We start from the raw sequence: 27,313 nt of genomic DNA, 5'->3' as shown, positions 1-27,313 counted from the left end.
ATAATTTGTCAGTTATCATTTTAAGAAAAAAAATGCTACCGTGGAAAAAAACGAGTTTTCTTTTATTTTTTTTCACATTTTTACTAATATCTCGACTTGTATAGCTTCGATTCAATTCGTTGATAGTTTCTATTATTCCTTATTCTCCTCCTGTTAATTCTTTTTATATTTTATTACAATTGCCTTTCGAAATAAAACTGAAAAATTTTAAAAATCGACGTAAATACATAGACTCTTATGGGACCTAATTTTACCTTTATATTGTGCCACTCGTATAAATCGTGGAAATTTTTGTTATTAGGCTTTTTTACTAGTTTTTGAATGGTCTTTAACCGGAAAAAAGAAATTTTGAATTCGGAGCATATTTTGAAAAAATTGTCATTTTGACCCCGGATTTTGTACGAAAATCGAAAAATGCAAAGAAATAGATTTTCCGTTCATTTTAGAGTCAAATTGGTAATAATCTTTTTTAAAGATACTCTGAAGTAGTACAGGATAGAAAAATAAAAAATTAAAATTTTTCCATAGGGTTCTTGATAATTCGATATTTATGTTTAATAGTTTTTTCCAATTTTCTCCGATTGTATAATAGCTAGAACCGATTCGTTTTAACGCACGGATACCTCGTAATATTTCCGAAAACTTTTGTTTAAGACAAAAAGTTGTCAGAGTTATATTTTATTTATAAAAAAATAAAAACCATTTTTTCGAAATTTTTCATGGCTATACCCCTTTCGATTTTCGACCAAAAAAAAAAAAATTTTTTTCTTGGGTTTTTTTTGTGAAAATTACAAGTTTAGAGCTAAAACTAAAATTTGTCATAAATTATTTTAAGAAAAAAAATTATACCGTGGGAAAAAACCAGTTTTCTTTTGTTTTTCCCACATTTTTACTTATATCTCGGCTTCTATAGCTTCGATTCAATTTATTTATGGTTTTTTTATTTCTTATTCTTCTCCTCTCAATTCTTTTGATATTTTATTACTATTACATTTTAAAATAAAAAGAAAAATTAAAACAAATCGACGTAAAATCCCGTTTGTTCTATTTCAATAAATAGACCCTTATGGGAACTTCTCTCTGAATTTGGTATTTATGGTTTATTTAGGATACAATAAATTATGACAGATAACTGACATTTAAGTTTCAGCCTAGGTCACGTGACTACCGTAACTTTTTTGCTATTGGTCCGATTCTGTTGGAATTTGGTACTCAGGCTTAATTTAGAATACAATTAATATATTTTGACAGATATTTGAAATATAAGACAGTATATCGACACACAACGCGACTATATAACAAATTATGGTTCTTTGAAGCATGATACCCCAACCACTGGTCATCTCTTTCCTTGGCATATAAACGTTGGTACACCTGATAATTTTTGTTTTGTTTTAAGAAATCCTCTAAGGCCCATCACAGGACTTAGAGGTTCCAAACTGGTCCCCACGGACCAAAAGTATAGGAGCGAAGCGACTATACTTGTTATATAGGAGCGTCTGCGACTATATTATGCACGCGACCTCGGGTCCGAAAAATCGTGTTTTTTTGGAAATAAAAATTCATATCTTTGGCTGTATGGCTAGCGAAACGATGAAATTTGGCATAGGGTCTCTCAATACATTGGGAATGATGGATCCGTAAAGGAATTTTTTTTACGGTACCACCAAACGGAGCGGTACTGTCTCAAAGTCAAAAATTCGTAAAAAAACGGGTCAAAATTCATTTTTGCACGAGATCTCAATTTTAACGCTGTCAAAAAAATTGAAATTTTTAGGCATAAAAGACTTTATAGTAATTCATGTCTGTATACTTTTTGGGCCCGATCGGTATACAGGGTGAGTTGTTATAAGCGAACAAAAGTGACTAAAAAAAAAATTCAAACTTCTCCAGAGGCTAAAAAAAAATTTTTATAAAAAAATTGTTTCGGCGAAAAGACTTTATTTTATAAGAGATTTGACATACTTGGAGCTTTTTTTTGTAAAAAATTTATTTTACGAGTTCTGGCATTTTCAGTTTTTTGGGATTTTCCGCCAAACGATACTTATTTTGGGAAATTTTTTTTTTTCAAAAAATAACTTCATCCTTTACCTTTCATATGGCATATAACCGAAATTTTTGGGAACCATACAGGGCGAGCAATAATGAACTTTACCCATGAAGGTCCGACCCGAAAATCACATTTTATTTAATAACTTTTTAGTGGTTGCACCTGGACAATTTATATTCTCAGGGATTAAATACTTTAATAACCCCATTATTTGTGTAAAATTACAATCTTCCAACTTTAATAGGTTCTGAGCAATTCGAATTTTCGCGTTTAATTCATTTGCCGCGTCCCTGTAAATGGTGAAAAGATGAAACAACATCTAAAGGATCCGAAATTTTGTTTTACAACACATACTAAAATTTCAGGGTTCCAGCGATAGTACAAGTACCCGAAAAATGCGATTTTATGAAAAAAGTCCATTTTTTTGCGTTTTTGCAGGTAATTGGAGGTGTCAACCTAAACTCTGATGAAATGGCTAGTGGGAACAATACTTTGACGCATTGTGGTTACAAATTTTTTGCTCGTGACAGGTGGCCGGGACTTGGTTGGGTTTTTTGTAAAATTATGAATGAAAATGAACCGGAAACGATCAGGGAAAGGAAGCACCGAATCAGAAAATGAATGGGCTTTCCGAATCTGTGCATATCAATTGGGGAAATTGTGTATTGCGGCCAGGAAAATTCGGCAAACATTTTGACGTCTTCGAAAAATGCCGTTTTTTTGAAATGTCAGTGGTTTTATACCGGGGTGAGACGAAATGAAATTTGCCCTATTATTTTATTAAAATTATTCGAATATATACACGGGTCAGTCGTAATGATCTATTTAATTTAAAATAAAAATTTAGATATTTTGTGAGTTTTTACTATTTAGTTTATTATTAATATATGTTAATAATTCTTAAAGATTGCTTTTGGGATATAAATAAAAATTTTTTGAAATTATTGATTTTTAAGGTTAGTCGAGTGTCATAACTTTTTTGGTATTGGTGCGATTTGGTTGAAATTTGGTACCTAGTACCTATTTCGGATAAGATTAAGAAATTTTAACAGATATTTGACATGACTATGTTTTAAGGTCACGTGACTACCTTAACTTTCTTCCTATTTGTCCGATTTGATTGAAATTTTGTATTTGGGGTTTATTTAGGATGCAATTATTAATTTTTCACAGATATTTGACATTTGACTTCCAGGTCACGTGACTATTGTAACTTTTTTGCTATTGGTCTGATTGGGTTCAAATTTTGTATTTGGGGTTTATTTAGGATGCAATTATTAATTTTTGACAGATACTTGACATTTCACTTCCGGGTCACGTGACTATTGTAACTTTTTTGCTATGAGTCCGATTGGCTTCAAATTTGGTATTTATGCTTTATTTAGGATACAATTAATAAATTTTAACAGATAATTGTCAAATTATATTTTAAAGTCACGTGACTTTGATAATTCTTTTGCTATTGATCCGATTGGGTTGAAATTTAGTATTTAGGCTTTATTTGGGATGCAAGTATTAAATTTTGCCAGAAATTTGACAGATTGAATTTTAAAGTCACGTGACTTCCATAACTTTTTTGCTATTGATCCGATTGGGTTCAAATTTGGAATTTGGGATTTATTTAGGATGCAAGTGTTGATCTTTTACAAAATTTTAAAATATTGAGTTCTAGGGTCACGTGACTATCAAAATTTCCTATTTGATTAAAATCTGCTATTAGATGATATGTATATATTTATAGATAATATTTTGTATTACCCTATTCCTTTTATCTTAATTAGTTAAATTATTTGTTAAATTTGCCATTCAAAAAAAAAATTAAAAAATCATCTGTTCGAATACATAGGCTTTAAAGGGAACTTATCTTCTTTCATAATATTGTAGCATTATTATAGATTTTGAAAAATTTTGTCATTAAGCTTTTTCATTACTTTTTAAATAATCTTTAGCTAGAAAAAAGAAATTTTGAATTTGGAGCATGTTTTGAAAAATTTTCATTTTGGGACGGATTTTGTTTGAAAATCGATAAATGCAAATAAATAGATTTTCTGTTCATTTTACAGTCAAATCGATAATAACCTTTTTGAAAGGTATCCTGAAGTAGTACGAGATAGAAAAATAAAAAATTGAAATTTGTCCATAATGCTCTTGATAATTCGATATTTATGATTAATAGTTTTTTACAATTTTCTCCGAATCTGTGATAGCTATAATCAATTAGTTTTAACATTCGAATACCTTGTAATATTCCTGAGAACTTTTATTTAAGACAAAAAGTTGTCAGAGTTATAGTTTATTTAGAAAAAAATAAAAACCGTTTTTTCGACATTTTTCATGGCTATACCCCTTTCGATTTTGGAGCAAAAAAAAATTTTTTTTTCTTGGGTTTTTTTTACTGGAAATTGACAACTTAGGGCTTACATTATAATTTGTCGGTTATCATTTTAAGAAAAAAAATGCTACCGTGGGAAACAACGAGTTTTCTTGTTTTTTTTTTTCACATTTTTACTAATATCTCGACTTCTATAGCTTCGATTCAATTCGTTGATGGTTTCTATTATTCCTTATTCTTCTCCTGTTAGTTCTTTTTATATTTTATTACAATTGCCTTTTGAAATAAAACTGAAAAATTAAAAAAATCGACGTAAAAACCCGGTTGTGTTATCCCTATACATAGGCTCTTATGGGACCTTATTTTTTCCTTTATATTATGGCACTCGTATAAATCGTGGAAAATTTTGTCATAAAGCTTTTTCGTTAGTTTTTGAATGGTTTTTAACCAGAAGAAAGAAATTTTCAATTTGGAGCATATTTTGAAAAAATGCTTATTTTGAGCCCGGATTTTGCTTCAAAATTGAAAAATGCAAAGAAATAGGTTTTCCGTTTATTTTAGAGCCAAATCGATAATAACCTTTTTGAAAGGTACTTAAAAGTAGTATAGGATAGATAAATAAAAAATTAAAATTTTTCCATAGGACCCTTGATAATTCGATATTTTTGTTTCATGGTTTTTCTTTATTTTCTCCGATTTTATGATAGCTAGAACCGATTCGTTTTAACGTACGGATACCTCGTAATATTTCTCATAACTTTTATAAAAGACAAAATGTTGTTAGTCTTATAGTTTATTTAAAAAAAAATAAATACCGTTTTTTCGAAATTTTTTATGGCCGTACCCCTTTCGATTTTGGAGCAAAAAAAATTTTTTTTTTCTTCGGTTTTTTTACTTGAAATTGCCAACTTAGGGCTTACATTATAATTTGTCAATAATTATTTTAAGAAAAAAAAATAATACCGTGGGAAAAAACCAGTTTTCTTTTGTTTTTTCCCACATTTTTACTAATATCTCGGCTTCTATAGCTTCGATTCAATTCATTGATGGTTTCTTTTATTTCTTATTCTCCTCCTCTCAATTCTTTTAATATTTTATTACTATTACATTTCAAAATAAAAAGAAAAATTAAAACAAATCGACGGAAAATCCCGTTTGTTCTATTTCAATAAATAGACCCTTATGGGAACTTCTCTCTGAATTTGGTATTTATGGTTTATTAAGGATACAACTAATAAATTATGACAGATAACTGACATTTAAGTTTCAGCCTAGGTCACGTGACTACCGTAACTTTTTCGCTATTGGTCCGATTCCGTTCGAATTTGGTATTCAGGCTTTTTTTAGAATACAATTAATATACTTCGACAGATATTTGAAATATAAGACAGTATATTGACACACAACGCGACTATATAACAAATTATGGTTCTTTGAAGCATGATACCCCAACAACTGGTCCTCTCTTTCCTCGGCAGGTAAACGTTAGCCTCCCCGACTCACCTAAGTACACCTGATAATTTTTGATTTTTTTTTAGAATTCCTTTATAGCCCTTCACAGACAAGACCTAAAGGTTCCAAACTGGTCCCCACGGACCAAAAGTATAGGAGCGAAGCGACTATACTTGTTATATAGGAGCGTCAGCGACTATATTATGCACGTCACCTAGACCTCGCGCGACCGCGTTTTTTGGGATAAAAAAATTCATAACTTTGGCTGTATGGCTAGTGAAACGATGAAATTTGGCATTTGGCCTCTCAATACATTGGGAATGATGGATCCGTAAACAATTTTTTTTTCCGACACCCGCGACGGAAACAGTTGCGAGTTGAAGTCAAAAAAGGGTAAAAAATTGGATCAAAATCGAGTCAGACGCGATAACTCAAATTTAAAGCCTTTAATCGACCTGAAATTTTCAGGACATAAGGGGTCTTTGGTGATTCATATCTGTATACTTTTTGAGCCAGATCCGTATACAGGGTGATTTATTATAAGCGATCAAAGTTGAGTAAAAAAAAAATTCAAAATGATCCAGAGGCTAAAAGAAAATTTTTATGAAAAAAGTTTTTCGGCGAAAAGACTTAGTTTTATGAGAAAAATAACATATTTAAAGGTTTTTTTTCAAAAAAAATTTTTTAACGAGTTCTGGCATTTTCAGTTTTTTTGAATTTGCCGCCAAACAAAACTTATTTCGAAAAAAAAATTTTTTTCAAAAAAAACCTTCATCTTTTGTCTTTCAAACGCCATATAATCAAAATTTTTGTGAACCATACAGGGCGAGCAATAAAAAAATTTTCCCATGAAGGTCCAAAAAATTGAGAAAAAAAAATCACATTTTATTTAATAACTTTTTAAGGGTGGCACTTGGATATTTGAAACTTTCAACATTTATAATACTTTTTAGGAGCTTTTTTTTGATATACTCTACAGTTATGTACGTAGAGTAGTTTTTGATCTACACCTTTTTTTAACTTTGACGGTTAATACTGGAATACCTATGCAACGTAGAAAGACCATTTTTGCCTTCAGACACGCGGAATTTATCTGGCTATAATGCACTAAATACCGTTTTGTTTCAAATATCACCATTTTTCAAGAAAATGCAATTTTCCATAAAAAGTCCAAAAAATCGGTCAGCTGAATATTGGTACCCCCCCGGTACCGGCTCTCAAGGTACAATAATTCGGGTGGTCTAGCACCCAACAAGCACGTCACCCAGGCAATGAAACCTGCGCTGTTCGCCCGTGTCCGCTTAAAATAAGACCCTTTTTATAATCGAAATTTAATTACTAAAACCATCTGGAATCGGTCCAGAATTGATGTTAAACTGTTCCTAAGGCTTTATACTATTTTTCCATGTACAAATCATAAGGTAAAAACCTTTTTTTATACCCTAAAACATCGTCTGAAAATGGTCGATTTTGACGTTTACGGGCGATTTTAATGCAGACTTTTACCGCAGTTTTGATGACATCAGTGACATGACGTCAACGTGAACGAATCGTCTCGGTCTTGCTTTTTATTTTCGTTGATAAAATACTTAAATTAGCTCAGAATTTCCCGAAATCGGTATGGAATAATTCTAGAGACTCTGGAGAATCCGATTATGTGCATATCTTTTACCAAGTCGCCTTCCTTTAGCTGTGATCATTCGACAAAGTTGTAAAGTTTTAGAATTTACCGTGTTTTCATGCGACGGAAGGACTCATACATGGCATTTTGGGTGCGGGAGTGTTGGTTTAATGTGGACTATTTATTTATTTTAACACAAAATCTAACTGTGGACAGTGGATCATTGTTATTATTTGAATTGTGAAGAAAACGCAAGCGTTAAAGGTAGGCCTTAATGTAATATGAGGAGCTTCAATGACAACCTAACCTCTACATGTATTATGTAAATAAATAACAAGACCAAAAAGGAGAAAATATCGAACTTATTAGTTAGAATAAGGCCCAAAATGTGAAAGATTGGCAAATTTCCGCTTAACTAAACGCTGTAAATGTTATATTACACCTTGCATATAAGCATATAATCAGTTTTCACACAAGAAGTGTGTAACCTTAAAACAGTAAGGAAATTCAACTACAGTTATGTGTCCCTAGTCAAATATGAATAACAAATAGATATCTGTATGGTCTAACAATTAACGTCCATGCAAGGGTATCTTAATGGTTTTGCTCGTGACTGGCAGCAGGCCACTTAGTCTGAATGCTCAGGTCAGCGAGATGGCAGGCTTTAAAACATCTAAGAGGATAATCGAAGCAGTAGATAGCATCCAGTTGTGGCACTATCGAAGGGGAGGAATGCAGATTCTGGCAGCTAGATGTTTCAAGTGTTGAGTTGATGATAAGGTGGAAGATGGTGGTGAAAAGAAGCAGAAAAAGCCAGTCCAAAACTGGAGAGACTTTTTTTTTATCTTATTGTTGTTGTTCTATATTCTATATTATTTAGATACCAAAGATAGTTTCCTTACAGAGAAGTATTTATATATCATATAGTTTAGTACATATTAAACATCATATTAGTGATTACTCCACACACAAAATTGTACAAGTTTCATTTTATGAGAAATAGAGAACATATATATACAAATTTTTATAGGATACACAAGGTTAAGTGTTGGGTTTCCTTCTTTGCTCCCAAACTCTATAATGCTCTCCCTGCTACCATTAAACTGTTACCTACCCAGTTTTTTACTGCAATATAAATTTACTATAAAACAATATCTATTAAAAAAATGTTTTTTCTCAATACAAGAATTTCTAAATGATGATTTCTCATATATGTAATTATAATATAAAACTTTTAGGCTTTAAATCCTTTGATTATTAATAATATTAAGAAGTGTAAAGATTTTCTCTGCGACATATGTGAGCACCTTTGTGTATATGGCATTAACAAATTATGTTTATGTTTAAATTAGGTGTAAGAACAGCTGTTTTTGTTAAATCTCTCTTTTCTATCACATAAAGTGATATGCAAGTGTAACATAAGTTCATGAAATAAAGATGATTTTACTTAATTATTTAATTGTGTTTATTTTTCCTACCTAAAAGATTGAAATAATATAGCGGGTTGGGTTGGGTTAGAAGGGCAGAAAAACCTATAAACTTACTGGGTTTTCATGTAAACATTACAGCTATGTGGTGTTCTGAGTCTGATCATGATGAGTGATCTCATCGAAACACATAAACTTGGAATATTTAAGAGAATTGGGTAAGTATTCTAAGGGTAAGTATAAATTGTAAAATAGCTAATGTAACAAAAATATTATAAATGATTTAACATATTTATTTGACCGAGAGCATTATGAGAAACTAAAAGATTATTGTAAGTGTGCTTCAAGGGTTAGTCCTCGGATTTTTGTTGTCCTCCCTTTCAGCTAGCATACCAATTTGACAACCAGATATGTATGCTGTTCTTCAAGACATTGTAACTTTTTAATGACCTAAGTACATATCTTAAAAGACTTTCTAAATAAATTAAAAACATTGATTTAACAGATATTATTGAGACAGTTTTCTAAGAGCTACTGTTTATAAGTGGCGATCAGTTTAAATTTGTACACTTAATGCAAAATATTTCATAGACAGTATTTATACCTGAATATTCTTACACACCTAAGAACTGCCTTATTCTTTTGCTTAATTATAAAAGATGTATTATAAATACTGTCTATGAAATATTTTGGATTAAGTGTACAAATTTAAACTGATCGCCACTTATAAACAGTAGCTCTTAGAAAACTGACTCAATAATATCTGCTTTATATGAGAGTAAAAATTGTAAATTTTAATTGTATGTTTTGAAATGTAAACTATTTATTATTGACATTTTGATGAAAATTAAAGATATGTATAAAATAGATAATAACTGTATGCTAATGACTGCCAAGTAATATAGAGCAAATTTGGTTTACACCTTAAGGAATGGAATCTTGAATAAAACTCAACCTTTATTATAGATCATTTTTCTCTTTAATTATTAAAAGTAAATAACTGTATGACAAAAGTTGATAAAACAATAAACAGGTTATGGAATATAAACATGAAATAAGTTTTATTTTCTACCCAACAATAGGGTTTTTAGCTCCAATTGAAAGATTCTCGTGCCTTTTTGCCTATTCAAGATTTGAAACAAATAAAGTATATATAATTACATATGTATATTTCCTTCAAATAACATTAAGTATATAAATTATAAATGCATCCAACTTCTGGTGAAAAAATCCAGTATTAAGTGAAACTTCATTGAAATATTGCTCCGTTCCACAACAAAAAAGTTGATTGTCTACAGTTTGTGTCACAGTTCAGTTGTTATATTCCTGTTTACTTCTAATTTTTATTTCCTTCCTCATATGACTGCACCTACTCCATCAAACACATTTCATGATCTCTGGGGAATCCTAACATACTTTATGTAATTTATTTATTTATGGCTGTGTAGTCTAATCAACAGTAAAGACAGGCAGTTCTTCCTGGTTTCCCAATTTCATCAATATGGTAGAATCTCAATGATTTCTTGATGGATGCCCTTAAGTACATGGTCTGAGCCCCATCCAACACATTTCATGAACTCTGCGGAATCCCAACATACTTCAATTAGCTTATTTATTCCTGGTTGTGTGGTATACTAATCAGCAGTTAAAACATGCAATTCCTCCTAGTTTACAACTAATGGGTCCCACAGCCCTTGAATTGTTGACCAGGATGAAAACAAATCATACTGTGTAATCATTCTAGGTACACAAAAGGCCACACAGGCAAAATATATATAAACTTGAATAAAGTTATGAAATTTTTATCAGTTTTATTTAGCAAAGTCATTCTGTTTTTCATACATATTTCCACACTATAAGCTGAATCTATATATTTATAAAAACAAAAACTGATAAAATACATATAGGTGTGTATGTGTATGAAGCCAAAATCGAGAACGTAGCATATGTTGGTTGTCATGTTGGTTGTCAGCTACCCATTTTTATAGTCCACGCCCGCTGTTATTTAATCGATGTAAGGTCCGTATCTCCTAAAATCCCCAAGGAAATAATTTTTTGTCCAGATATTAACTATGAATACCTAAATCGACTTATGGTGGTCTTAAACATCTACCAACTAAGGTTTCATTGTGAAATTAATTAAAAAGTCAAATTTTAAACAAATGAAAAGGCTCTAACTCCCAAAATTCCCAAAGGATTTGGATAAAACTTTTTTCTATAATAGATAATAAATATCTAAACCGAGTTTAGGTAGTTGCAAATCTCTACAAGCTTTTTGGTAAAAAATTATTGAACTGTAAGATGTACAAAAATATAAACGGCTATGACTGTTAATACTCCCAAAGGATTCCAATGAAACTTTTTTCTGTACATAACAATAAATATTTAAATGGATTTTTCTTAAATCGACAAACGGTGTCGACTTTTTTGCTATTGATCCGATTGGTATAAAATTTGGTATTTCGAGCTTATTTAGGATGAAATGAATAAATTTTGACCAATATTTGACATTTAAGGGCCAAGTCACGTGACACCGTAACTCTTTTGATATTGATCCGATTGGGTTGAAATTTGGTATTAAGAGTTAATTTAGGATGCAAATAATAAACGTTGACAGATATTTGACATATAACAAATTATATTGACATACAACGCGACTATATAACAAATTATGGTTCTTTGAAGCATGATACCCCAACAACTGGTCCTCTCTCTTCTTGGCATGTAGACGTTGACCCCCCGGCTGACCAGACCTAAGTACACTTGATAATTTTTGTTTTTTTTAAAAATTCCTTTATAGCCATTCACAGACAAGACCTAAAGGTTCCAAACTGGTCCCCACGGACCAAAAGTATAGGAGCGAAGCGACTATACTTGTTATATAGGAGCGTCTGCGACTATATTATGCACGCGAGCCCGGGCCCGAAAAATCGTGTTTTTTTGGAAATAAAAATTCATATCTTTGGCTGTATGGTTAGCGAAACGATGAAATTTGGCATAGGGTCTCTCAATACATTGAGAATGATGGATCCGTGAACGATTTTTTTTTCCGGTACCACCAAACGGAGCGGTACTGTCTCAAAGTCAAAAATTTGTAAAAAAACGGGTCAAATTCCTTTCAGACGCGAGAACTCAAATAAAAAGCCTTTAAAAGACTTTAAATTTTTAGGACATAAGGGTCGGTGGGGGCTTAAGAACTGTATACTTTTTGGGCCAGATCGGTATACAGGGTGAGTTATTATAAGCGAACAAAAGTGACTAAAAAAAAAATTCAAACTTCTCCAGAGGCTAAAAAAAAATTTTTATAAAAAAAGTGTTTCGGCGAAAAGACTTCATTTTATAAGAGATTTGACATACTTGGAGCTTTTTTTTGTAAAAAATTTATTTTACGAGTTCTGGCATTTTCAGTTTTTTGAGATTTCCCGCCAAACGATACTTATTTTGGGAAAATTTTTTTTTTCAAAAAATAACTTCATCTTTTACCTTTCATATGCCATATAACCGAAATTTTTGGGAATCATACAGGGCGAGCAATAATGAACTTTACCCATGAAGGTCCGACCCGAAAATCACATTTTATTTAATAACTTTTTAGTGGTGGCACCTGGACCATTTATATTCTCAGGGATTAAATACTTTAATAACCCCATTATTTGTGTAAAATTACAATCTTCCAACATTAATAGGTTCTGAGCAATTCGAATTTTCGCGTTTAATTCATTTGCCACGTCCCTGTACATGGTGAAAAGATCAAACAACATCTAAAGGATCCGAAATTTTGTTTTACAACACATACTAAAATTTCAGGGTTCCAGCGATAGTACAAGTACCCGAAAAATGCGATTTTATGAAAAAAGTCCATTTTTTTGCGTTTTTGCAGGTAATTGGAGGTGTCAACCTAAACTCTGATGAAATGGCTGGTGGGAACAATACTTTGACGCATGGTGGATACAAATTTTTTGCTCGTGACAGGTGGCCGGGACTTGGTTGGGTTTTTTGTAAAATTATGAATGAAAATGAACCGGAAACGATCAGGGAAAGGAAGCACCGAATCAGAAAATGAATGGGCTTTCCGAATCTGTGCATATCAATTGGGGAAATTGTGTATTGCGGCCAGGAAAATTCGGCAAACATTTTGACGTCTTCGAAAAATGCCGTTTTTTTGAAATGTCAGTGTCTTTATACCGGGGTGAGACGAAATGAAATTTGCCCGATTATTTTATTAAAATTATTCGAATATATACACGGGTCAGTCGTAATGATCTACTTAATTTAAAATAAGAATTTAGATATTAGGTGAGTTTTTACTATTTAGTTTATTATTAATAAATGTTAACAATTCTTAAACATTGCTTTTGGGATATAAATAAAATTTTTTTGAAATTATTGATTTTTAAGGTTAGTCGAGTATCATAACTTTTTTGGTATTGGTGCGATTTGGTTGAAATTTGGTACCTAGTACCTATTTCGGATAAGATTAATAAATTTTTACAGATATTTGACATGACTTTGTTTTAAGGTCACGTGACTACCTTAACTTTCTTCCTATTTATCCGATTTGATTGAAATTTTGTATTTGGGGTTTATTTAGGATGCAATTATTAATTTTTCACAGATATTTGACATTTGACTTCCAGGTCACGTGACTATTGGTACTTTTTTGCTATTGGTCTGATTGGGTTCAAATTTGGTATTTGGGCTTTATTTAGGATGCAATTATTAATTTTTGACAGATATTTGACATTTGACTTCCGGGTCACGTGACTATTGTAACTTTTTTGCTATGAGTCCGATTGGGTTCAAATTTGGTATTTAAGCTTTATTTAGGATACAATTAACAAATTTTAACAGATAATTGACAAATTATATTTTAAAGTCACGTGACTTTCATAATTCTTTTGCTATTGATCCGATTGGGTTGAAATTTAGTATTTAGGCTTTATTTAGGATGCAATTGATAAATTTTGCCAGAAATTTGACATATTGAATTTTAAAGTCACGTGACTTCCATAACTTTTTTGCTATTGATCCGATTGGGTTGAAATTTGGTATTTAGAGTTTTATTACGATGCCATTATTGAATTTTTACAAATTTTTAAAATATTGTGTTTTTAAGTCACGTGACTATCAAAATTTCTTTCGTATTCGCTCGATTTGATTGAAATTTCCTATTAGATTATATGTATATATTTATAGATAATATTTTGTATTACCCTATTGCTTTTATCTTAATTAGTTAAATTGTTTCTTAGATTTGCCTTTGAAAAAAAAATTAAAGAATCATCGGTTCAGTATGCTTTAAAGGAAACTTATCTTCTTTCATAATATTTTAGCATTATTATAGATTTTGAAATTTTTGTCATTAAGCTTTTTCATTACTTTTTGAATGGTCTTTAGCCAGAAAAAAGAAATTTTAAATTTGGAGCATGTTTTGAAAAATTTTCATTTTGGGCCGGATTTTGTTTGAAAATCGATAAATGCAAATAAATAGGTTTTCTGTTCATTTTAGAGTCAAATCGATAATAACCTTTTTGAAAGGTATCCTGAAGTAGTACAAGATAGAAAAATAAAAAATTGAAATTTTTCCATAGGGCTCTTGATATTTCGATATTTATGTTTAATAGTTTTTTACAATTTTCTCCGATTCTGTGATAGCTAGAATCAATTCGTTTTAACATTCGGATACCTCGTAATATTCCCGAAAACTTTTGTTTAAGGCAAAAAGTTGTCAGAGTTATAGTTTATTTAGAAAAAAATTAAAACCATTTTTTCGCAATTTTTCATGGCTATACCCCTTTCGATTTTGGAGCAAAAAAAATTTTTTTTTTCTTGGGTTTTTTTTACTGGAAATTGCCAACTTAGGGCTTACCTTATAATTTGTCAGTTATCATTTTAAGAAAAAAAATGCTACCGTGGGGAAAAACGAGTTTCCTTTCATTTTTTTTCAAATTTTTACTAATATCTCGACTTCTATAGCTTCGATTCAATTCGTTGATGGTTTTTATTATTAATTATTATCCTCCTGTCAATTCTTTTGATATTTTATTACAATTGCTTTTCGAAATAAAACTGAAAAATTTAAAAAATCGACGTAAAAGCCCGGTTGTCTTATCCCTGTACATAGGCTCTTATGGAACCTAATTTTTCCCTTGATATTATGGCACTCGTATAAATTGTGGAAAATTTTATCATAAAGCTTTTTTATTAGTTTTTGAATGGTCTTTAACCAGAAAAAAGAAATTTTGAATTTGGAGCATATTTTGGAAAAATGGTCATTTTGACCCCGGATTTTGTTCGAAAATCGAAAAATGCAAAGAAATAGGTTTTCCGTTTATTTTAGAGTCAAATTGGTAATAATCTTTTTTAAAGATACTCTGAAGTAGTACAGGATAGAAAAATAAAAAATTGAAATTTTTCCAAGGGCTCTTGATAATTCGATATTTATGTTTAACAGTTTTTTCCAATTTTCTCCGATTGTATAATAGCTAGAACCGATTCGTTTTAACGCACGGATACCTCGTAATATTCCCGAAAACTTTTGTATAAGACAAAAAGTTGTCAGAGTTATATTTTATTTATAAAAAAATAAAAACCATTTTTTTGAAATTTTTCGTGGGTATACCCCTTTCGATTTTCGACCAAAAAAAAATTTTTTTTTCTTGGGTTTTTTTTGTGAAAATTACAAGTTTAGGGCTAAAACTAAAATTTGTCATAAATTATTTTAAGAAAAAAAATGATACCGTGGGAAAAAACCAGTTTTCTTTTGTTCTTCCCCATTTTTTTACTTATATCTCGGCTTCTATAGCTTCGATTCAATTTATTTATGGTTTTTTTTATTTCTTATTCTTCTCCTGTCAATTCTTTTGATATTTTATTACTATTACATTTTAAAATAAAAAGAAAAATTAAAACAAATCGACGTAAAATCCCGTTTGTTCTATTTCAATAAATAGACCCTTATGGGAACTTCTCTCTGAATTTGGTATTTATGGTTTATTTAGGATACAATAAATTATGACAGATAACTGACATTTAAGTTTCAGCCTAGGTCACGTGACTACCGTAACTTTTTTGCTATTGGTCCGATTCTGTTCGAATTTGGTATTCAGGCTTTATTTAAAATACAATTAATATACTTTCACAGATATTTGAAATATAAGACAGTATATTGACACACAACGCGACTATATAACAAATTATGGTTCTTTGAAGCATGATACCCCAACAACTGGTCCTCTCTTTCCTCGGCAGGTAGACGTTAGCCTCCCTGACTCACCTAAGTACACCTGATAATTTTTGATTGTTTTTTTAAATTCCCTTATGGCTTTTCACAGACAAGACCTAAAGGTTCCAAACTGGTCCCCACGGACCAAAAGTATAGGAGCGAAGCGACTATACTTGTTATATAGGAGCGTCTGCGACTATATTATGCACGCGAGCCCGGGCCCGAAAAATCGTGTTTTTTTGGAAATAAAAATTCATATCTTTGGCTGTATGGTTAGCGAAACGATGAAATTTGGCATAGGGCCTCTCAATACATTGAGAATGATGGATCCGTAAACGATTTTTTTTTCCGGTACCACCAAACGGAGCGGTACTGTCTCAAAGTCAAAAATTCGTAAAAAAATGGGTCAAATTCCTTTCAGACGCGAGAACTCAAATAAAAAGCCTTTAAAAGACTTAAAATTTTTAGGACATAAGGGTCGGTGGGGCCTTAAGAACTGTATACTTTTTGGGCCAGATCGGTATACAGGGTGAGTTGTTATAAGCGAACAAAAGTGACTAAAAAAAAAATTGAAACTTCTCCAGAGGCTAAAAAAAAATTTTTATAAAAAAAGTGTTTCGGCGAAAAGACTTCGTTTTATAAGAGATTTAACATACTTGGAGCTTTTTTTTGTAAAAAATTTATTTTACGAGTTCTGGCATTTTCAGTTTTTTGGAATTTTCCGCCAAACGATACTTATTTTGGGAAAATTTTTTTTTTCAAAAAATAACTTCATCTTTTACCTTTTATATGCCATATAACCGAAATTTTTGGGAACCATACAGGGTGAGCAATAATGAACTTTACCCATGAAGGTCCGACTTGAAAATCACTTTTTATTTAATAACTTTTCAGTGGTAGCACCTGGACCATTTATATTCTCAGGGATTAAATACTTTAATAACCCCATTATTTGTGTAAAATTACAATCTTCCAACTTTAATAGGTTCTGAGCAATTCGAATTTTCGCGTTTAATTCATTTGCGGCGTCCCTGTACATGGTGAAAAGATCAAACAACATCTAAAGGATCCGAAATTTTGTTTTACAACACATACTAAAATTTCAGGGTTCCAGCGATAGTACAAGTACCCGAAAAATGCGATTTTATGAAAAAAGTCCATTTTTTTGCGTTTTTGCAGGTAATTGGAGGTGTCAACCTAAACTCTGATGAAATGGCTGGTGGGAACAATACTTTGACGCATGGTGGATACAAATTTTTTGCTCGTGACAGGTGGCCGGGACTTGGTTGGGTTTTTTGTAAAATTATGAATGAAAATGAACCGGAAACGATCAGGGAAAGGAAGCACCGAATCAGAAAATGAATGGGCTTTCCGAATCTGTGCATATCAATAGGGGAAATTGTGTATTGCGGCCAGGAAAATTCGGCAAACATTTTGACGTCTTCGAAAAATGCCGTTTTTTTGAAATGTCAGTGTCTTTATACCGGGGTGAGACGAAATGAAATTTGCCCGATTATTTTATTAAAATTATTCGAATATATACACGGGTCAGTCGTAATGATCTACTTAATTTAAAATAAAAATTTCGATATTAGGTGAGTTTTTACTATTTAGTTTATTATTAATAAATGTTAACAATTCTTAAACATTGCTTTTGGGATATAAATAAAAATTTTTTGAAATTATTGATTTTTAAGGTTAGTCGAGTATCATAACTTTTTTGGTATTGGTGCGATTTGGTTGAAATTTGGTACCTAGTACCTATTTCGGATAAGATTAATAAATTTTTACAGATATTTGACATGACTATGTTTTAAGGTCACGTGATTATCAAAACTTTCTTCCTATTTGTCCGATTTGATTGAAATTTGGTATTTGGGGTTTATTTAGGATGCAATTATTAATTTTTCACAGATATTTGACATTTGACTTCCAGGTCACGTGACTATTGTAACTTTTTTGCTATTGGTCTGATTGGGTTCAAATTTGGTATTTGGGCTTTATTTAAAATGCAATTATTAATTTTTGACAGATATTTGACATTTGACTTCCGGGTCACGTGACTATTGTAACTTTTTTGCTATGAGTCCGATTGGGTTCAAATTTGGTATTTATGCTTTATTTAGGATACAATTAATAAATTTTAACAGATAATTGACAAATTATATTTTAAAGTCACGTGACTTTCATAATTCTTTTGCTATTGATCCGATTGGGTTGAAATTTAGTATTTGAGCTTTATTTAGGATGCCAGTAATACATTTTGACAGAAATTTGACAGATTGAATTTTAAAGTCACGTGACTTCCATAACTTTTTTGCTATTGATCCGATTGGGTTCAAATTTGGAATTTGGGGTTTATTTAGGATGCAATTGTTGATTTTTTACAAAATTTTAAAATATTGAGTTCTAGGGTCACGTGACTATCAAAATTTCCTATTTGATTGAAATTGGCTATTAAATGATATGTATATATTTGTAGATAATATTTTGTATGATTCTATTCCTTTTATCTTATTTTGTTAAATTATTTCTTAAATTTGCCTTTAAAAAAAAAATTAAGAAATCATCGGTTCGAATACATAGGCTTTAAAGGGAACTTATGTTCTCTCGTAATATTGTGGCATTATTATAGATTTTTAAAAATGTTGTCATAAAGCTTTTTTATTACTTTTTGAGTGGTCTTTCGCCAGAAAAAAGAAATTTTGAATTTGGAGCATGTTTTGAAAAAATTTTCATTTTGGGCCCGATTTTGTTCGAAAATCGATAAATGCAAATAAATAGGTTTTCTGTTCATTTTAGAGTCAAATCGATAATAACCTTTTTGAAAGGTATCCTGAAGTAGTACAAGATAGAAAAATAAAAAATTGAAATTTTTCTATAGGGCTCTTGATAATTCGATATTTATGATTTATAGTTATTTACAATTTTCTCCGAATCTGTGATAGCTATAATCAATTAGTTTTAACATTCGAATACCTCGTAACATTCCCTAGAACTTTTGTTTAAGACAAAAAGTTGTCAGAGTTATAGTTTATTTAGAAAAAAATAAAAACCATTTTTTCACAATTTTTCATGGCATACCCCTTTCGATTTTGGAGCAAAAAAAAAATTTTTTTTTCTTGGGTTTTTTTTACTGGAAATTGCCAACTTAGGGCTTACATTATAATTTGTCGATTATAATTTTAAGAAAAAAAATGGTACCGTGGGAAAAAACGAGTTTTCTTTTATTTTTTTTCACATTTTTACTAATATCTCGACTTGTATAGCTTCGATTCAATTCGTTGATAGTTTCTATTATTCCTTATTCTCCTCCAGTTAATTCTTTTTATATTTTATTACAATTGCCTTTCGAAATAAAACTGAAAAATTTAAAAAATCGACGTAAAAGCCCGGTTGTCTTATCCCTGTACATAGGCTCTTATGGAACCTAATTTTTCCCTTTATATTATGGCACTCGTATAAATCGTGGAAAATTTTGTCATAAAGCTTTTTTATTAGTTTTTGAATGGTCTTTAACCAGAAAAAAGAAATTTTGAATTTGGAGCATATTTTGGAAAAATGGTCATTTTGACCCCGGATTTTGTTCGAAAATCGAAAAATGCAAAGAAATAGGTTTCCGTTCATTTTAGAGTCAAATTGGTAATAATCTTTTTTAAAGATACTCTGAAGTAGTACAGGTTAGAAAAATAAAAAATTGAAATTTTTCCATAGGGCTCTTGATAATTCGATATTTATGTTTAATAGTTTTTTCCAATTTTCTCCGATTGTATAATAGCTAGAACCGATTCGTTTTAACGCACGGATACCTCGTAATATTCCCGAAAACTTTTGTTTAAGACAAAAAGTTGTCAGAGTTATATTTTATTTTTAAAAAAATAAAAACCATTTTTTCGCAATTTTTCATGGCTATACCCCTTTCGATTTTCGACCAAAAAAAAATTTTTTTTTTCTTGGGTTTTTTTTACTTGAAATTGCCAACTTAGGGCTTACATTATAATTTGTCAATAATTATTTTAAGAAAAAAAAATGATACCGTGGGAAAAAACCAGTTTTCTTTTGTTTTTCCCACATTTTTTCTAATATCTCGGCTTCTATAGCTTCGATTCAATTTGTTGATGGTTTCTTTTATTTCTTATTCTCCTCCTGTCAATTCTTTTGATATTTTATTACTATTACTTTTCAAAATAAAAAGAAAAATTAAAACAAATCGACGTAAAATCCCTGTTTGTTCTATTTCAAGAAATAGACCTTTATGGGAACTTCTCTCTGAATTTGGTATTTATGGTTTATTTAGGATACAACTAATAAATTATGACAGATAACTGACATTTAAGGTTCAGCCTAGGTCACGTGACTACCGTAACTTTTTTGCTATTGGTCCGATTCTGTTCGAATTTGGTATTCAGGCTATATTTAGGATACAATTAATATACTTTGAGAGATATTTGAAATATAAGACAGTATATTGACACACAACGCGACTATATAACAAATTATGGTTCTTTGAAGCATGATACCCCAACAACTGGTCCTCTCTTACCTTGGCAGGTAAACGTTAGCCTCCCCGACTCACCTAAGTACACCTGATAATTTTTGATTTTTTTTTTTAATTCCCTTATGGCTTTTCACAAACAAGACCTAAAGGTTCCAAACTGGTCCCCACGGACCAAAAGTATAGGAGCGAAGCGACTATACTTGTTATATAGGAGCGTCTGCGACTATATTATGCACGCGAGCCCGGGCCCGAAAAATCGTGTTTTTTTGGAAATAAAAATTCATATCTTTGGCTGTATGGTTAGCGAAACGATGAAATTTGGCATAGGGTCTCTCAATACATTGAGAATGATGGATCCGTGAACGATTTTTTTTTCCGGTACCACCAAACGGAGCGGTACTGTCTCAAAGTCAAAAATTTGTAAAAAAACGGGTCAAATTCCTTTCAGACGCGAGAACTCAAATAAAAAGCCTTTAAAAGACTTTAAATTTTTAGGACATAAGGGTCGGTGGGGGCTTAAGAACTGTATACTTTTTGGGCCAGATCGGTATACAGGGTGAGTTATTATAAGCGAACAAAAGTGACTAAAAAAAAAATTCAAACTTCTCCAGAGGCTAAAAAAAAATTTTTATAAAAAAAGTGTTTCGGCGAAAAGACTTCATTTTATAAGAGATTTGACATACTTGGAGCTTTTTTTTGTAAAAAATTTATTTTACGAGTTCTGGCATTTTCAGTTTTTTGAGATTTCCCGCCAAACGATACTTATTTTGGGAAAAATTTTTTTTTCAAAAAATAACTTCATCTTTTACCTTTCATATGCCATATAACCGAAATTTTTGGGAATCATACAGGGCGAGCAATAATGAACTTTACCCATGAAGGTCCGACCCGAAAATCACATTTTATTTAATAACTTTTTAGTGGTGGCACCTGGACCATTTATATTCTCAGGGATTAAATACTTTAATAACCCCATTATTTGTGTAAAATTACAATCTTCCAACTTTAATAGGTTTTGAGCAATTCGAATTTTCGCGTTTAATTCATTTGCCACGTCCCTGTATATGGTGAAAAGATCAGACATCATCTAAAAGATCCGAAATTTTGTTTTACAACACATACTAAAATTTCAGGGTTCCAGCGATAGTACAAGTACCCGAAAAATGCGATTTTATGAAAAAAGTCCATTTTTTTGCGTTTTTGCAGGTAATTGGAGGTGTCAACCTAAACTCTGATGAAATGGCTGGTGGGAACAATACTTTGACGCATGGTGGATACAAATTTTTTGCTCGTGACAGGTGGCCGGGACTTGGTTGGGTTTTTTGTAAAATTATGAATGAAAATGAACCGGAAACGATCAGGGAAAGGAAGCACCGAATCAGAAAATGAATGGGCTTTCCGAATCTGTGCATATCAATTGGGGAAATTGTGTATTGCGGCCAGGAAAATTCGGCAAACATTTTGACGTCTTCGAAAAATGCCGTTTTTTTGAAATGTCAGTGTCTTTATACCGGGGTGAGACGAAATGAAATTTGCCCGATTATTTTATTAAAATCATTCGAATATATACACGGGTCAGTCGTAATGATCTACTTAATTTAAAATAAGAATTTAGATATTAGGTGAGTTTTTACTATTTAGTTTATTATTAATAAATGTTAACAATTCTTAAACATTGCTTTTGGGATATAAATAAAAATTTTTTGAAATTATTGATTTTTAAGGTTAGTCGAGTATCATAACTTTTTTGGTATTGGTGCGATTTGGTTGAAATTTGGTACCTAGTACCTATTTCGGATAAGATTAAGAAATTTTTACAGATATTTGACATGACTATGTTTTAAGGTCACGTGACTACCTTAACTTTCTTCCTATTTGTCCGATTTGATTGAAATTTTGTATGTGGGGTTTATTTAGGATGCAATTATTAATTTTTCACAGATATTTGACATTTGACTTCCGGGTCACGTGACTATTGTAACTTTTTTGCTATGAGTCCGATTGGGTTCAAATTTGGTATTTGGGCTTTATTTAGGATGCAATTATTAATTTTTGACAGATATTTGACATTTGACTTCCGGGTCACGTGACTATTGTAACTTTTTTGCTATGAGTCCGATTGGGTTCAAATTTGGTATTTATGCTTTATTTAGGACACAATCCATAAATTTTGACAGATAATTGACAAATTATATTTTAAAGTCACGTGACTTTCATAATTCTTTTGCTATTGATCCGATTGGGTTGAAATTTAGTATTTGGGCTTTATTTAGGATGCAAGTAATAAATTATGACAGAAATTTGACATATTGAATTTTAAAGTCACGTGACTTCCATAACTTTTTTGCTATTAATCCGATTGGGTTCAAATTTGGAATTTGGGGTTTATTTAGGATGCAATTATTGATTTCTTACAAAATTTTAAAATATTAAGTTCTAGGGTCACGTGACTATCAAAATTTCCTATTTGATTAAAATTTGCTATTAGATGATATGTATATATTTGTAGATAATATTTTGTATTACCCTATTCCTTTTATCTTAATTAGTTAAATTATTTCTTAAATTTGCTATTCAAAAAAAAAATTAAAAAATCATCTGTTCGAATACATAGGCTTTAAAGGAAACTTATCTTCTTTCATAATATTGTAGCATTATTATAGATTTTGAAAAATTTTGTCATTAAGCTTTTTCATTACTTTTTGAATGGTCTTTAGCCAGAAAAAAGAAATTTTGAATTTGGAGCATGTTTTGAAAAAATTTTCATTTTGGGCCGGATTTTGTTCGAAAATCGAAAAATGCAAAGAAATAGGTTTTCTGTTCATTTTAGAGTCAAATCGATAATAACCTTTTTGAAAGGTATCCTGAAGTAGTACAAGATAGAAAAATAAAAAGTTGAAATTTTTCCATAGGGCTCTTGATATTTCGATATTTATGATTAATAGTTTTTTACAATTTTCTCCGAATCTGTGATAGCTATAATCAATTAGTTTTAACATTTAAATACCTCGTAATATTCCCTAGAACTTTTGTTTAGGACAAAAAGTTGTCAGAGTTATAGTTTATTTATAAAAAAATAAAAACCATTTTTTCGCAATTTTTCATGGCTATACCCCTTTCGATTTTGGAGCAAAAAAAAAATTTTTTTTTTTGGGGTTTTTTTACTGGAAATTGCCAACTTAGGGCTTACATTATAATTTGTCAGTTATCATTTTAAGAAAAAAAAATTATACCGTGAGAAAAAACCAGTTTTCTTTTGTTTTTCCCACATTTTTACTTATATCTCGGCTTCTATAGCTTCGATTCAATTCGTTGATGGTTTATTTTATTTCTAATTCTCCTCCTGTCAATTCTTTTGATATTTTATAACTATTACATTTTAAAATAAAAAGAAAAATTAAAACAAATCAACGTAAAATCCTGTTTGTTCTATTTCAATAAATAGACCCTTATGGGAACTTCTCTCTGAATTTGCTAATAAATTATGACAGATAACTGACATTTGAGTTTCAGCCCAGGTCACGTGACTACCGTAACTTTTTTGCTATTGGTCCGATTCTGTTGTAATTTTGTATTCAGGCTTTATTTAGGATACAATTAATATATTTTAACAGATATTTGAAATATAAGACAGTATATTGACACACAACGCGACTATATAACAAATTATGGTTCTTTGAAGCATGATACCCCAACCACTGGTCATCTCTTTCCTTGGCATATAAACGTTGGTACAGCTGATAATTTTTGTTTTTTTTTTAAGAATTCCTTTATAGCCCTTCACAGACAAGACCTAAAGGTTCCAAACTGGTCCCCACGGACCAAAAGTATAGGAGCGAAGCGACTATACTTGTTATATAGGAGCGTCTGCGACTATATTATGCACGCCACCTCGGGTCCGAAAAATCGTGTTTTTTTGGAAATAAAAATTCATATCTTTGGCTGTATGGCTAGCGAAACGATGAAATTTGGCATAGGGTCTCTCAATACATTGGGAATGATGGATCCGTAAACGAATTTTTTTTCCGGTACCACCAAACGGAGCGGTACTGTCTCAAAGTCAAAAATTCGTAAAAAAACGGGTCAAATTCCTTTCAGACGCGAGAACTCAAATAAAAAGCCTTTAAAAAACTTTAAATTTTTAGGACATAAGGGTCGGTGGGGGCTTAAGAACTGTATACTTTTTGGGCCCGATCGGTATACAGGGTGAGTTGTTATAAGCGAACAAAAGTGACTAAAAAAAAAATTCAAACTTCTCCAGAGGCTAAAAAAAAATTTTTATAAAAAAAGTGTTTCGGCGAAAAGACTTCGTTTTATAAGAGATTTAACATACTTGGAGCTTTTTTTTGTAAAAAATTTATTTTACGAGTTCTGGCATTTTCAGTTTTTTGGAATTTTCCGCCAAACGATACTTATTTTGGGAAATTTTTTTTTTTCAAAAAATAACTTTATCTTTTACCTTTCATATGCCATATAACCGAAATTTTTGGGAACTATACAGGGCGAGCAATAATGTACTATACCCATGAAGGTCCGACCCGAAAATCACATTTTATTTAATAACTTTTTAGTGGTGGCACCTGGACCATTTATATTCTCAGGGATTAAATACTTTAATAACCCCATTATTTGTGTAAAATTACAATCTTCCAACATTAATAGGTTCTGAGCAATTCGAATTTTCGCGTTTAATTCATTTGCCACGTCCCTGTATATGGTGAAAAGATCAGACATCATCTAAAAGATCCGAAATTTTGTTTTACAACACATACTAAAATTTCAGGGTTCCAGCGATAGTACAAGTACCCGAAAAATGCGATTTTATGAAAAAAGTCCATTTTTTTGCGTTTTTGCAGGTAATTGGAGGTGTCAACCTAAACTCTGATGAAATGGCTGGTGGGAACAATACTTTGACGCATGGTGGATACAAATTTTTTGCTCGTGACAGGTGGCCGGGACTTGGTTTGGTTTTTTGTAAAATTATGAATGAAAATGAACCGGAAACGATCAGGGAAAGGAAGCACCGAATCAGAAAATGAATGGGCTTTCCGAATCTGTGCATATCAATTGGGGAAATTGTGTATTGCGGCCAGGAAAATTCGGCAAACATTTTGACGTCTTCGAAAAATGCCGTTTTTTTGAAATGTCAGTGGTTTTATACCGGGGTGAGACGAAATGAAATTTGCCCGATTATTTTATTAAAATTATTCGAATATATACACGGGTCAGTCGTAATGATCTATTTAATTTAAAATAAAAATTTAGATATTTTGTGAGTTTTATGCTATTTAGTTTATTATTAATATATGTTAATAATTCTTAAACATTGCTTTTGGGATATAAATAAAAATGTTTTGAAATTATTGATTTTTAAGGTTAGTCGAGTATCATAACTTTTTTGGTATTGGTGCGATTTGGTTGAAATTTGGTACCTAGTACCTATTTCGGATAAGATTAATAAATTTTTACAGATATTTGACATGACTATGTTTTAAGGTCACGTGACTATTGGTACTTTTTTGCTATGAGTCCGATTGGGTTCAAATTTGGTACTTGGGCTTTATTTAGGATGCAATTATTAATTTTTCGCAGATATTTGACATTTGACTTCCAGGTCACGTGACTATTGTAACTTTTTTGCTATTGGTCTGATTGGGTTCAAATTTGGTATTTGGGCTTTATTTAGAATGCAATTATTAATTTTTGACAGATATTTGACATTTGACTTCCGGGTCACGTGACTATTGTAACTTCTTTGCTATGAGTCCGATTGGGTTCAAATTTGATATTTATGCTTTATTTAGGATACAATTAATAAATTTTAACAGATAATTGACAAATTATATTTTAAAGTCACGTGACTTTCATAATTCTTTTGCTATTGATCCGATTGGGTTGAAATTTTGTATTTGGGCTTTATTTAGGATGCAAGTAATAAATTTTGACAGAAATTTGACATATTGAATTTTAAAGTCACGTGACTTCCATAACTTTTTTGCTATTGATCCGATTGGGTTCAAATTTGGAATTTGGGGTTTATTTAGGATGCAATTGTTGATTTTTTACAAAATTTTAAAATATTAAGTTTTAGGGTCACGTGACTATCAAAATTTCCTATTCGATTGAAATTTACTATTAGATGATATTTATATATTTATAGATAATATTTTGTATTACCCTATTCCTTTTATCTTAATTAGTTAAATTATTTCTTAAATTTGCCTTTTTAAAAAACATTAAAAAATCATCGGTTCGAATACATAGGCTTTAAAGGGAACTTATCTTCTTTCATAATATTGTAGCATTATTATAGATTTTGAAAAATTTTGTCATAAAGCTTTTTCATTACTTTTTGAATGGTCTTTAGCCAGAAAAAAGAAATTTTGAATTTGGAGCATGTTTTGAAAAATTTTCATTTTGGGCCGGATTTTGTTCGAAAATCGATAAATGCAAATAAATAGGTTTTCTGTTCATTTTAGAGTCAAATCGATAATAACCTTTTTAAAAGGTATCCTGGAGTAGTACAAGATAGAAAAATTAAAAATTGAAATTTTTCCATAGGGCTCTTGATATTTCGATATTTATGTTTAATAGTTTTTTACAATTTTCTCCGATTCTGTGATCGCTATAATCAATTCGTTTTAACATTCGGATACCTCGTAATATTCCCGAAAACTTTTGTTTAAGACAAAAAGTTGTCAGAATTAT

General features: G+C 30.9%; 1 long non-coding RNA gene across 1 annotated transcript; it reads left to right on the top strand.

The window, feature by feature from the left end:
* The first annotated feature begins 12,340 nt into the window (after positions 1-12,340).
* Positions 12,341-26,690, top strand: LOC126743529 (uncharacterized). Its single transcript, XR_007662918.1, has 3 exons — positions 12,341-13,178; positions 17,703-18,043; positions 26,220-26,690. It is a non-coding gene; the product is annotated as an uncharacterized LOC126743529 (long non-coding RNA).
* Positions 26,691-27,313: the final 623 nt, after the last annotated feature.

This window comes from Anthonomus grandis, chromosome 13 (genome assembly GCF_022605725.1).
Source record: "Anthonomus grandis grandis chromosome 13, icAntGran1.3, whole genome shotgun sequence".
Classification (NCBI taxonomy): domain Eukaryota; kingdom Metazoa; phylum Arthropoda; class Insecta; order Coleoptera; family Curculionidae; genus Anthonomus; species Anthonomus grandis.
The sequence above is the reverse complement of the archived record's forward strand: the minus strand, read 5'-3'. Positions and strand labels throughout refer to the sequence as shown.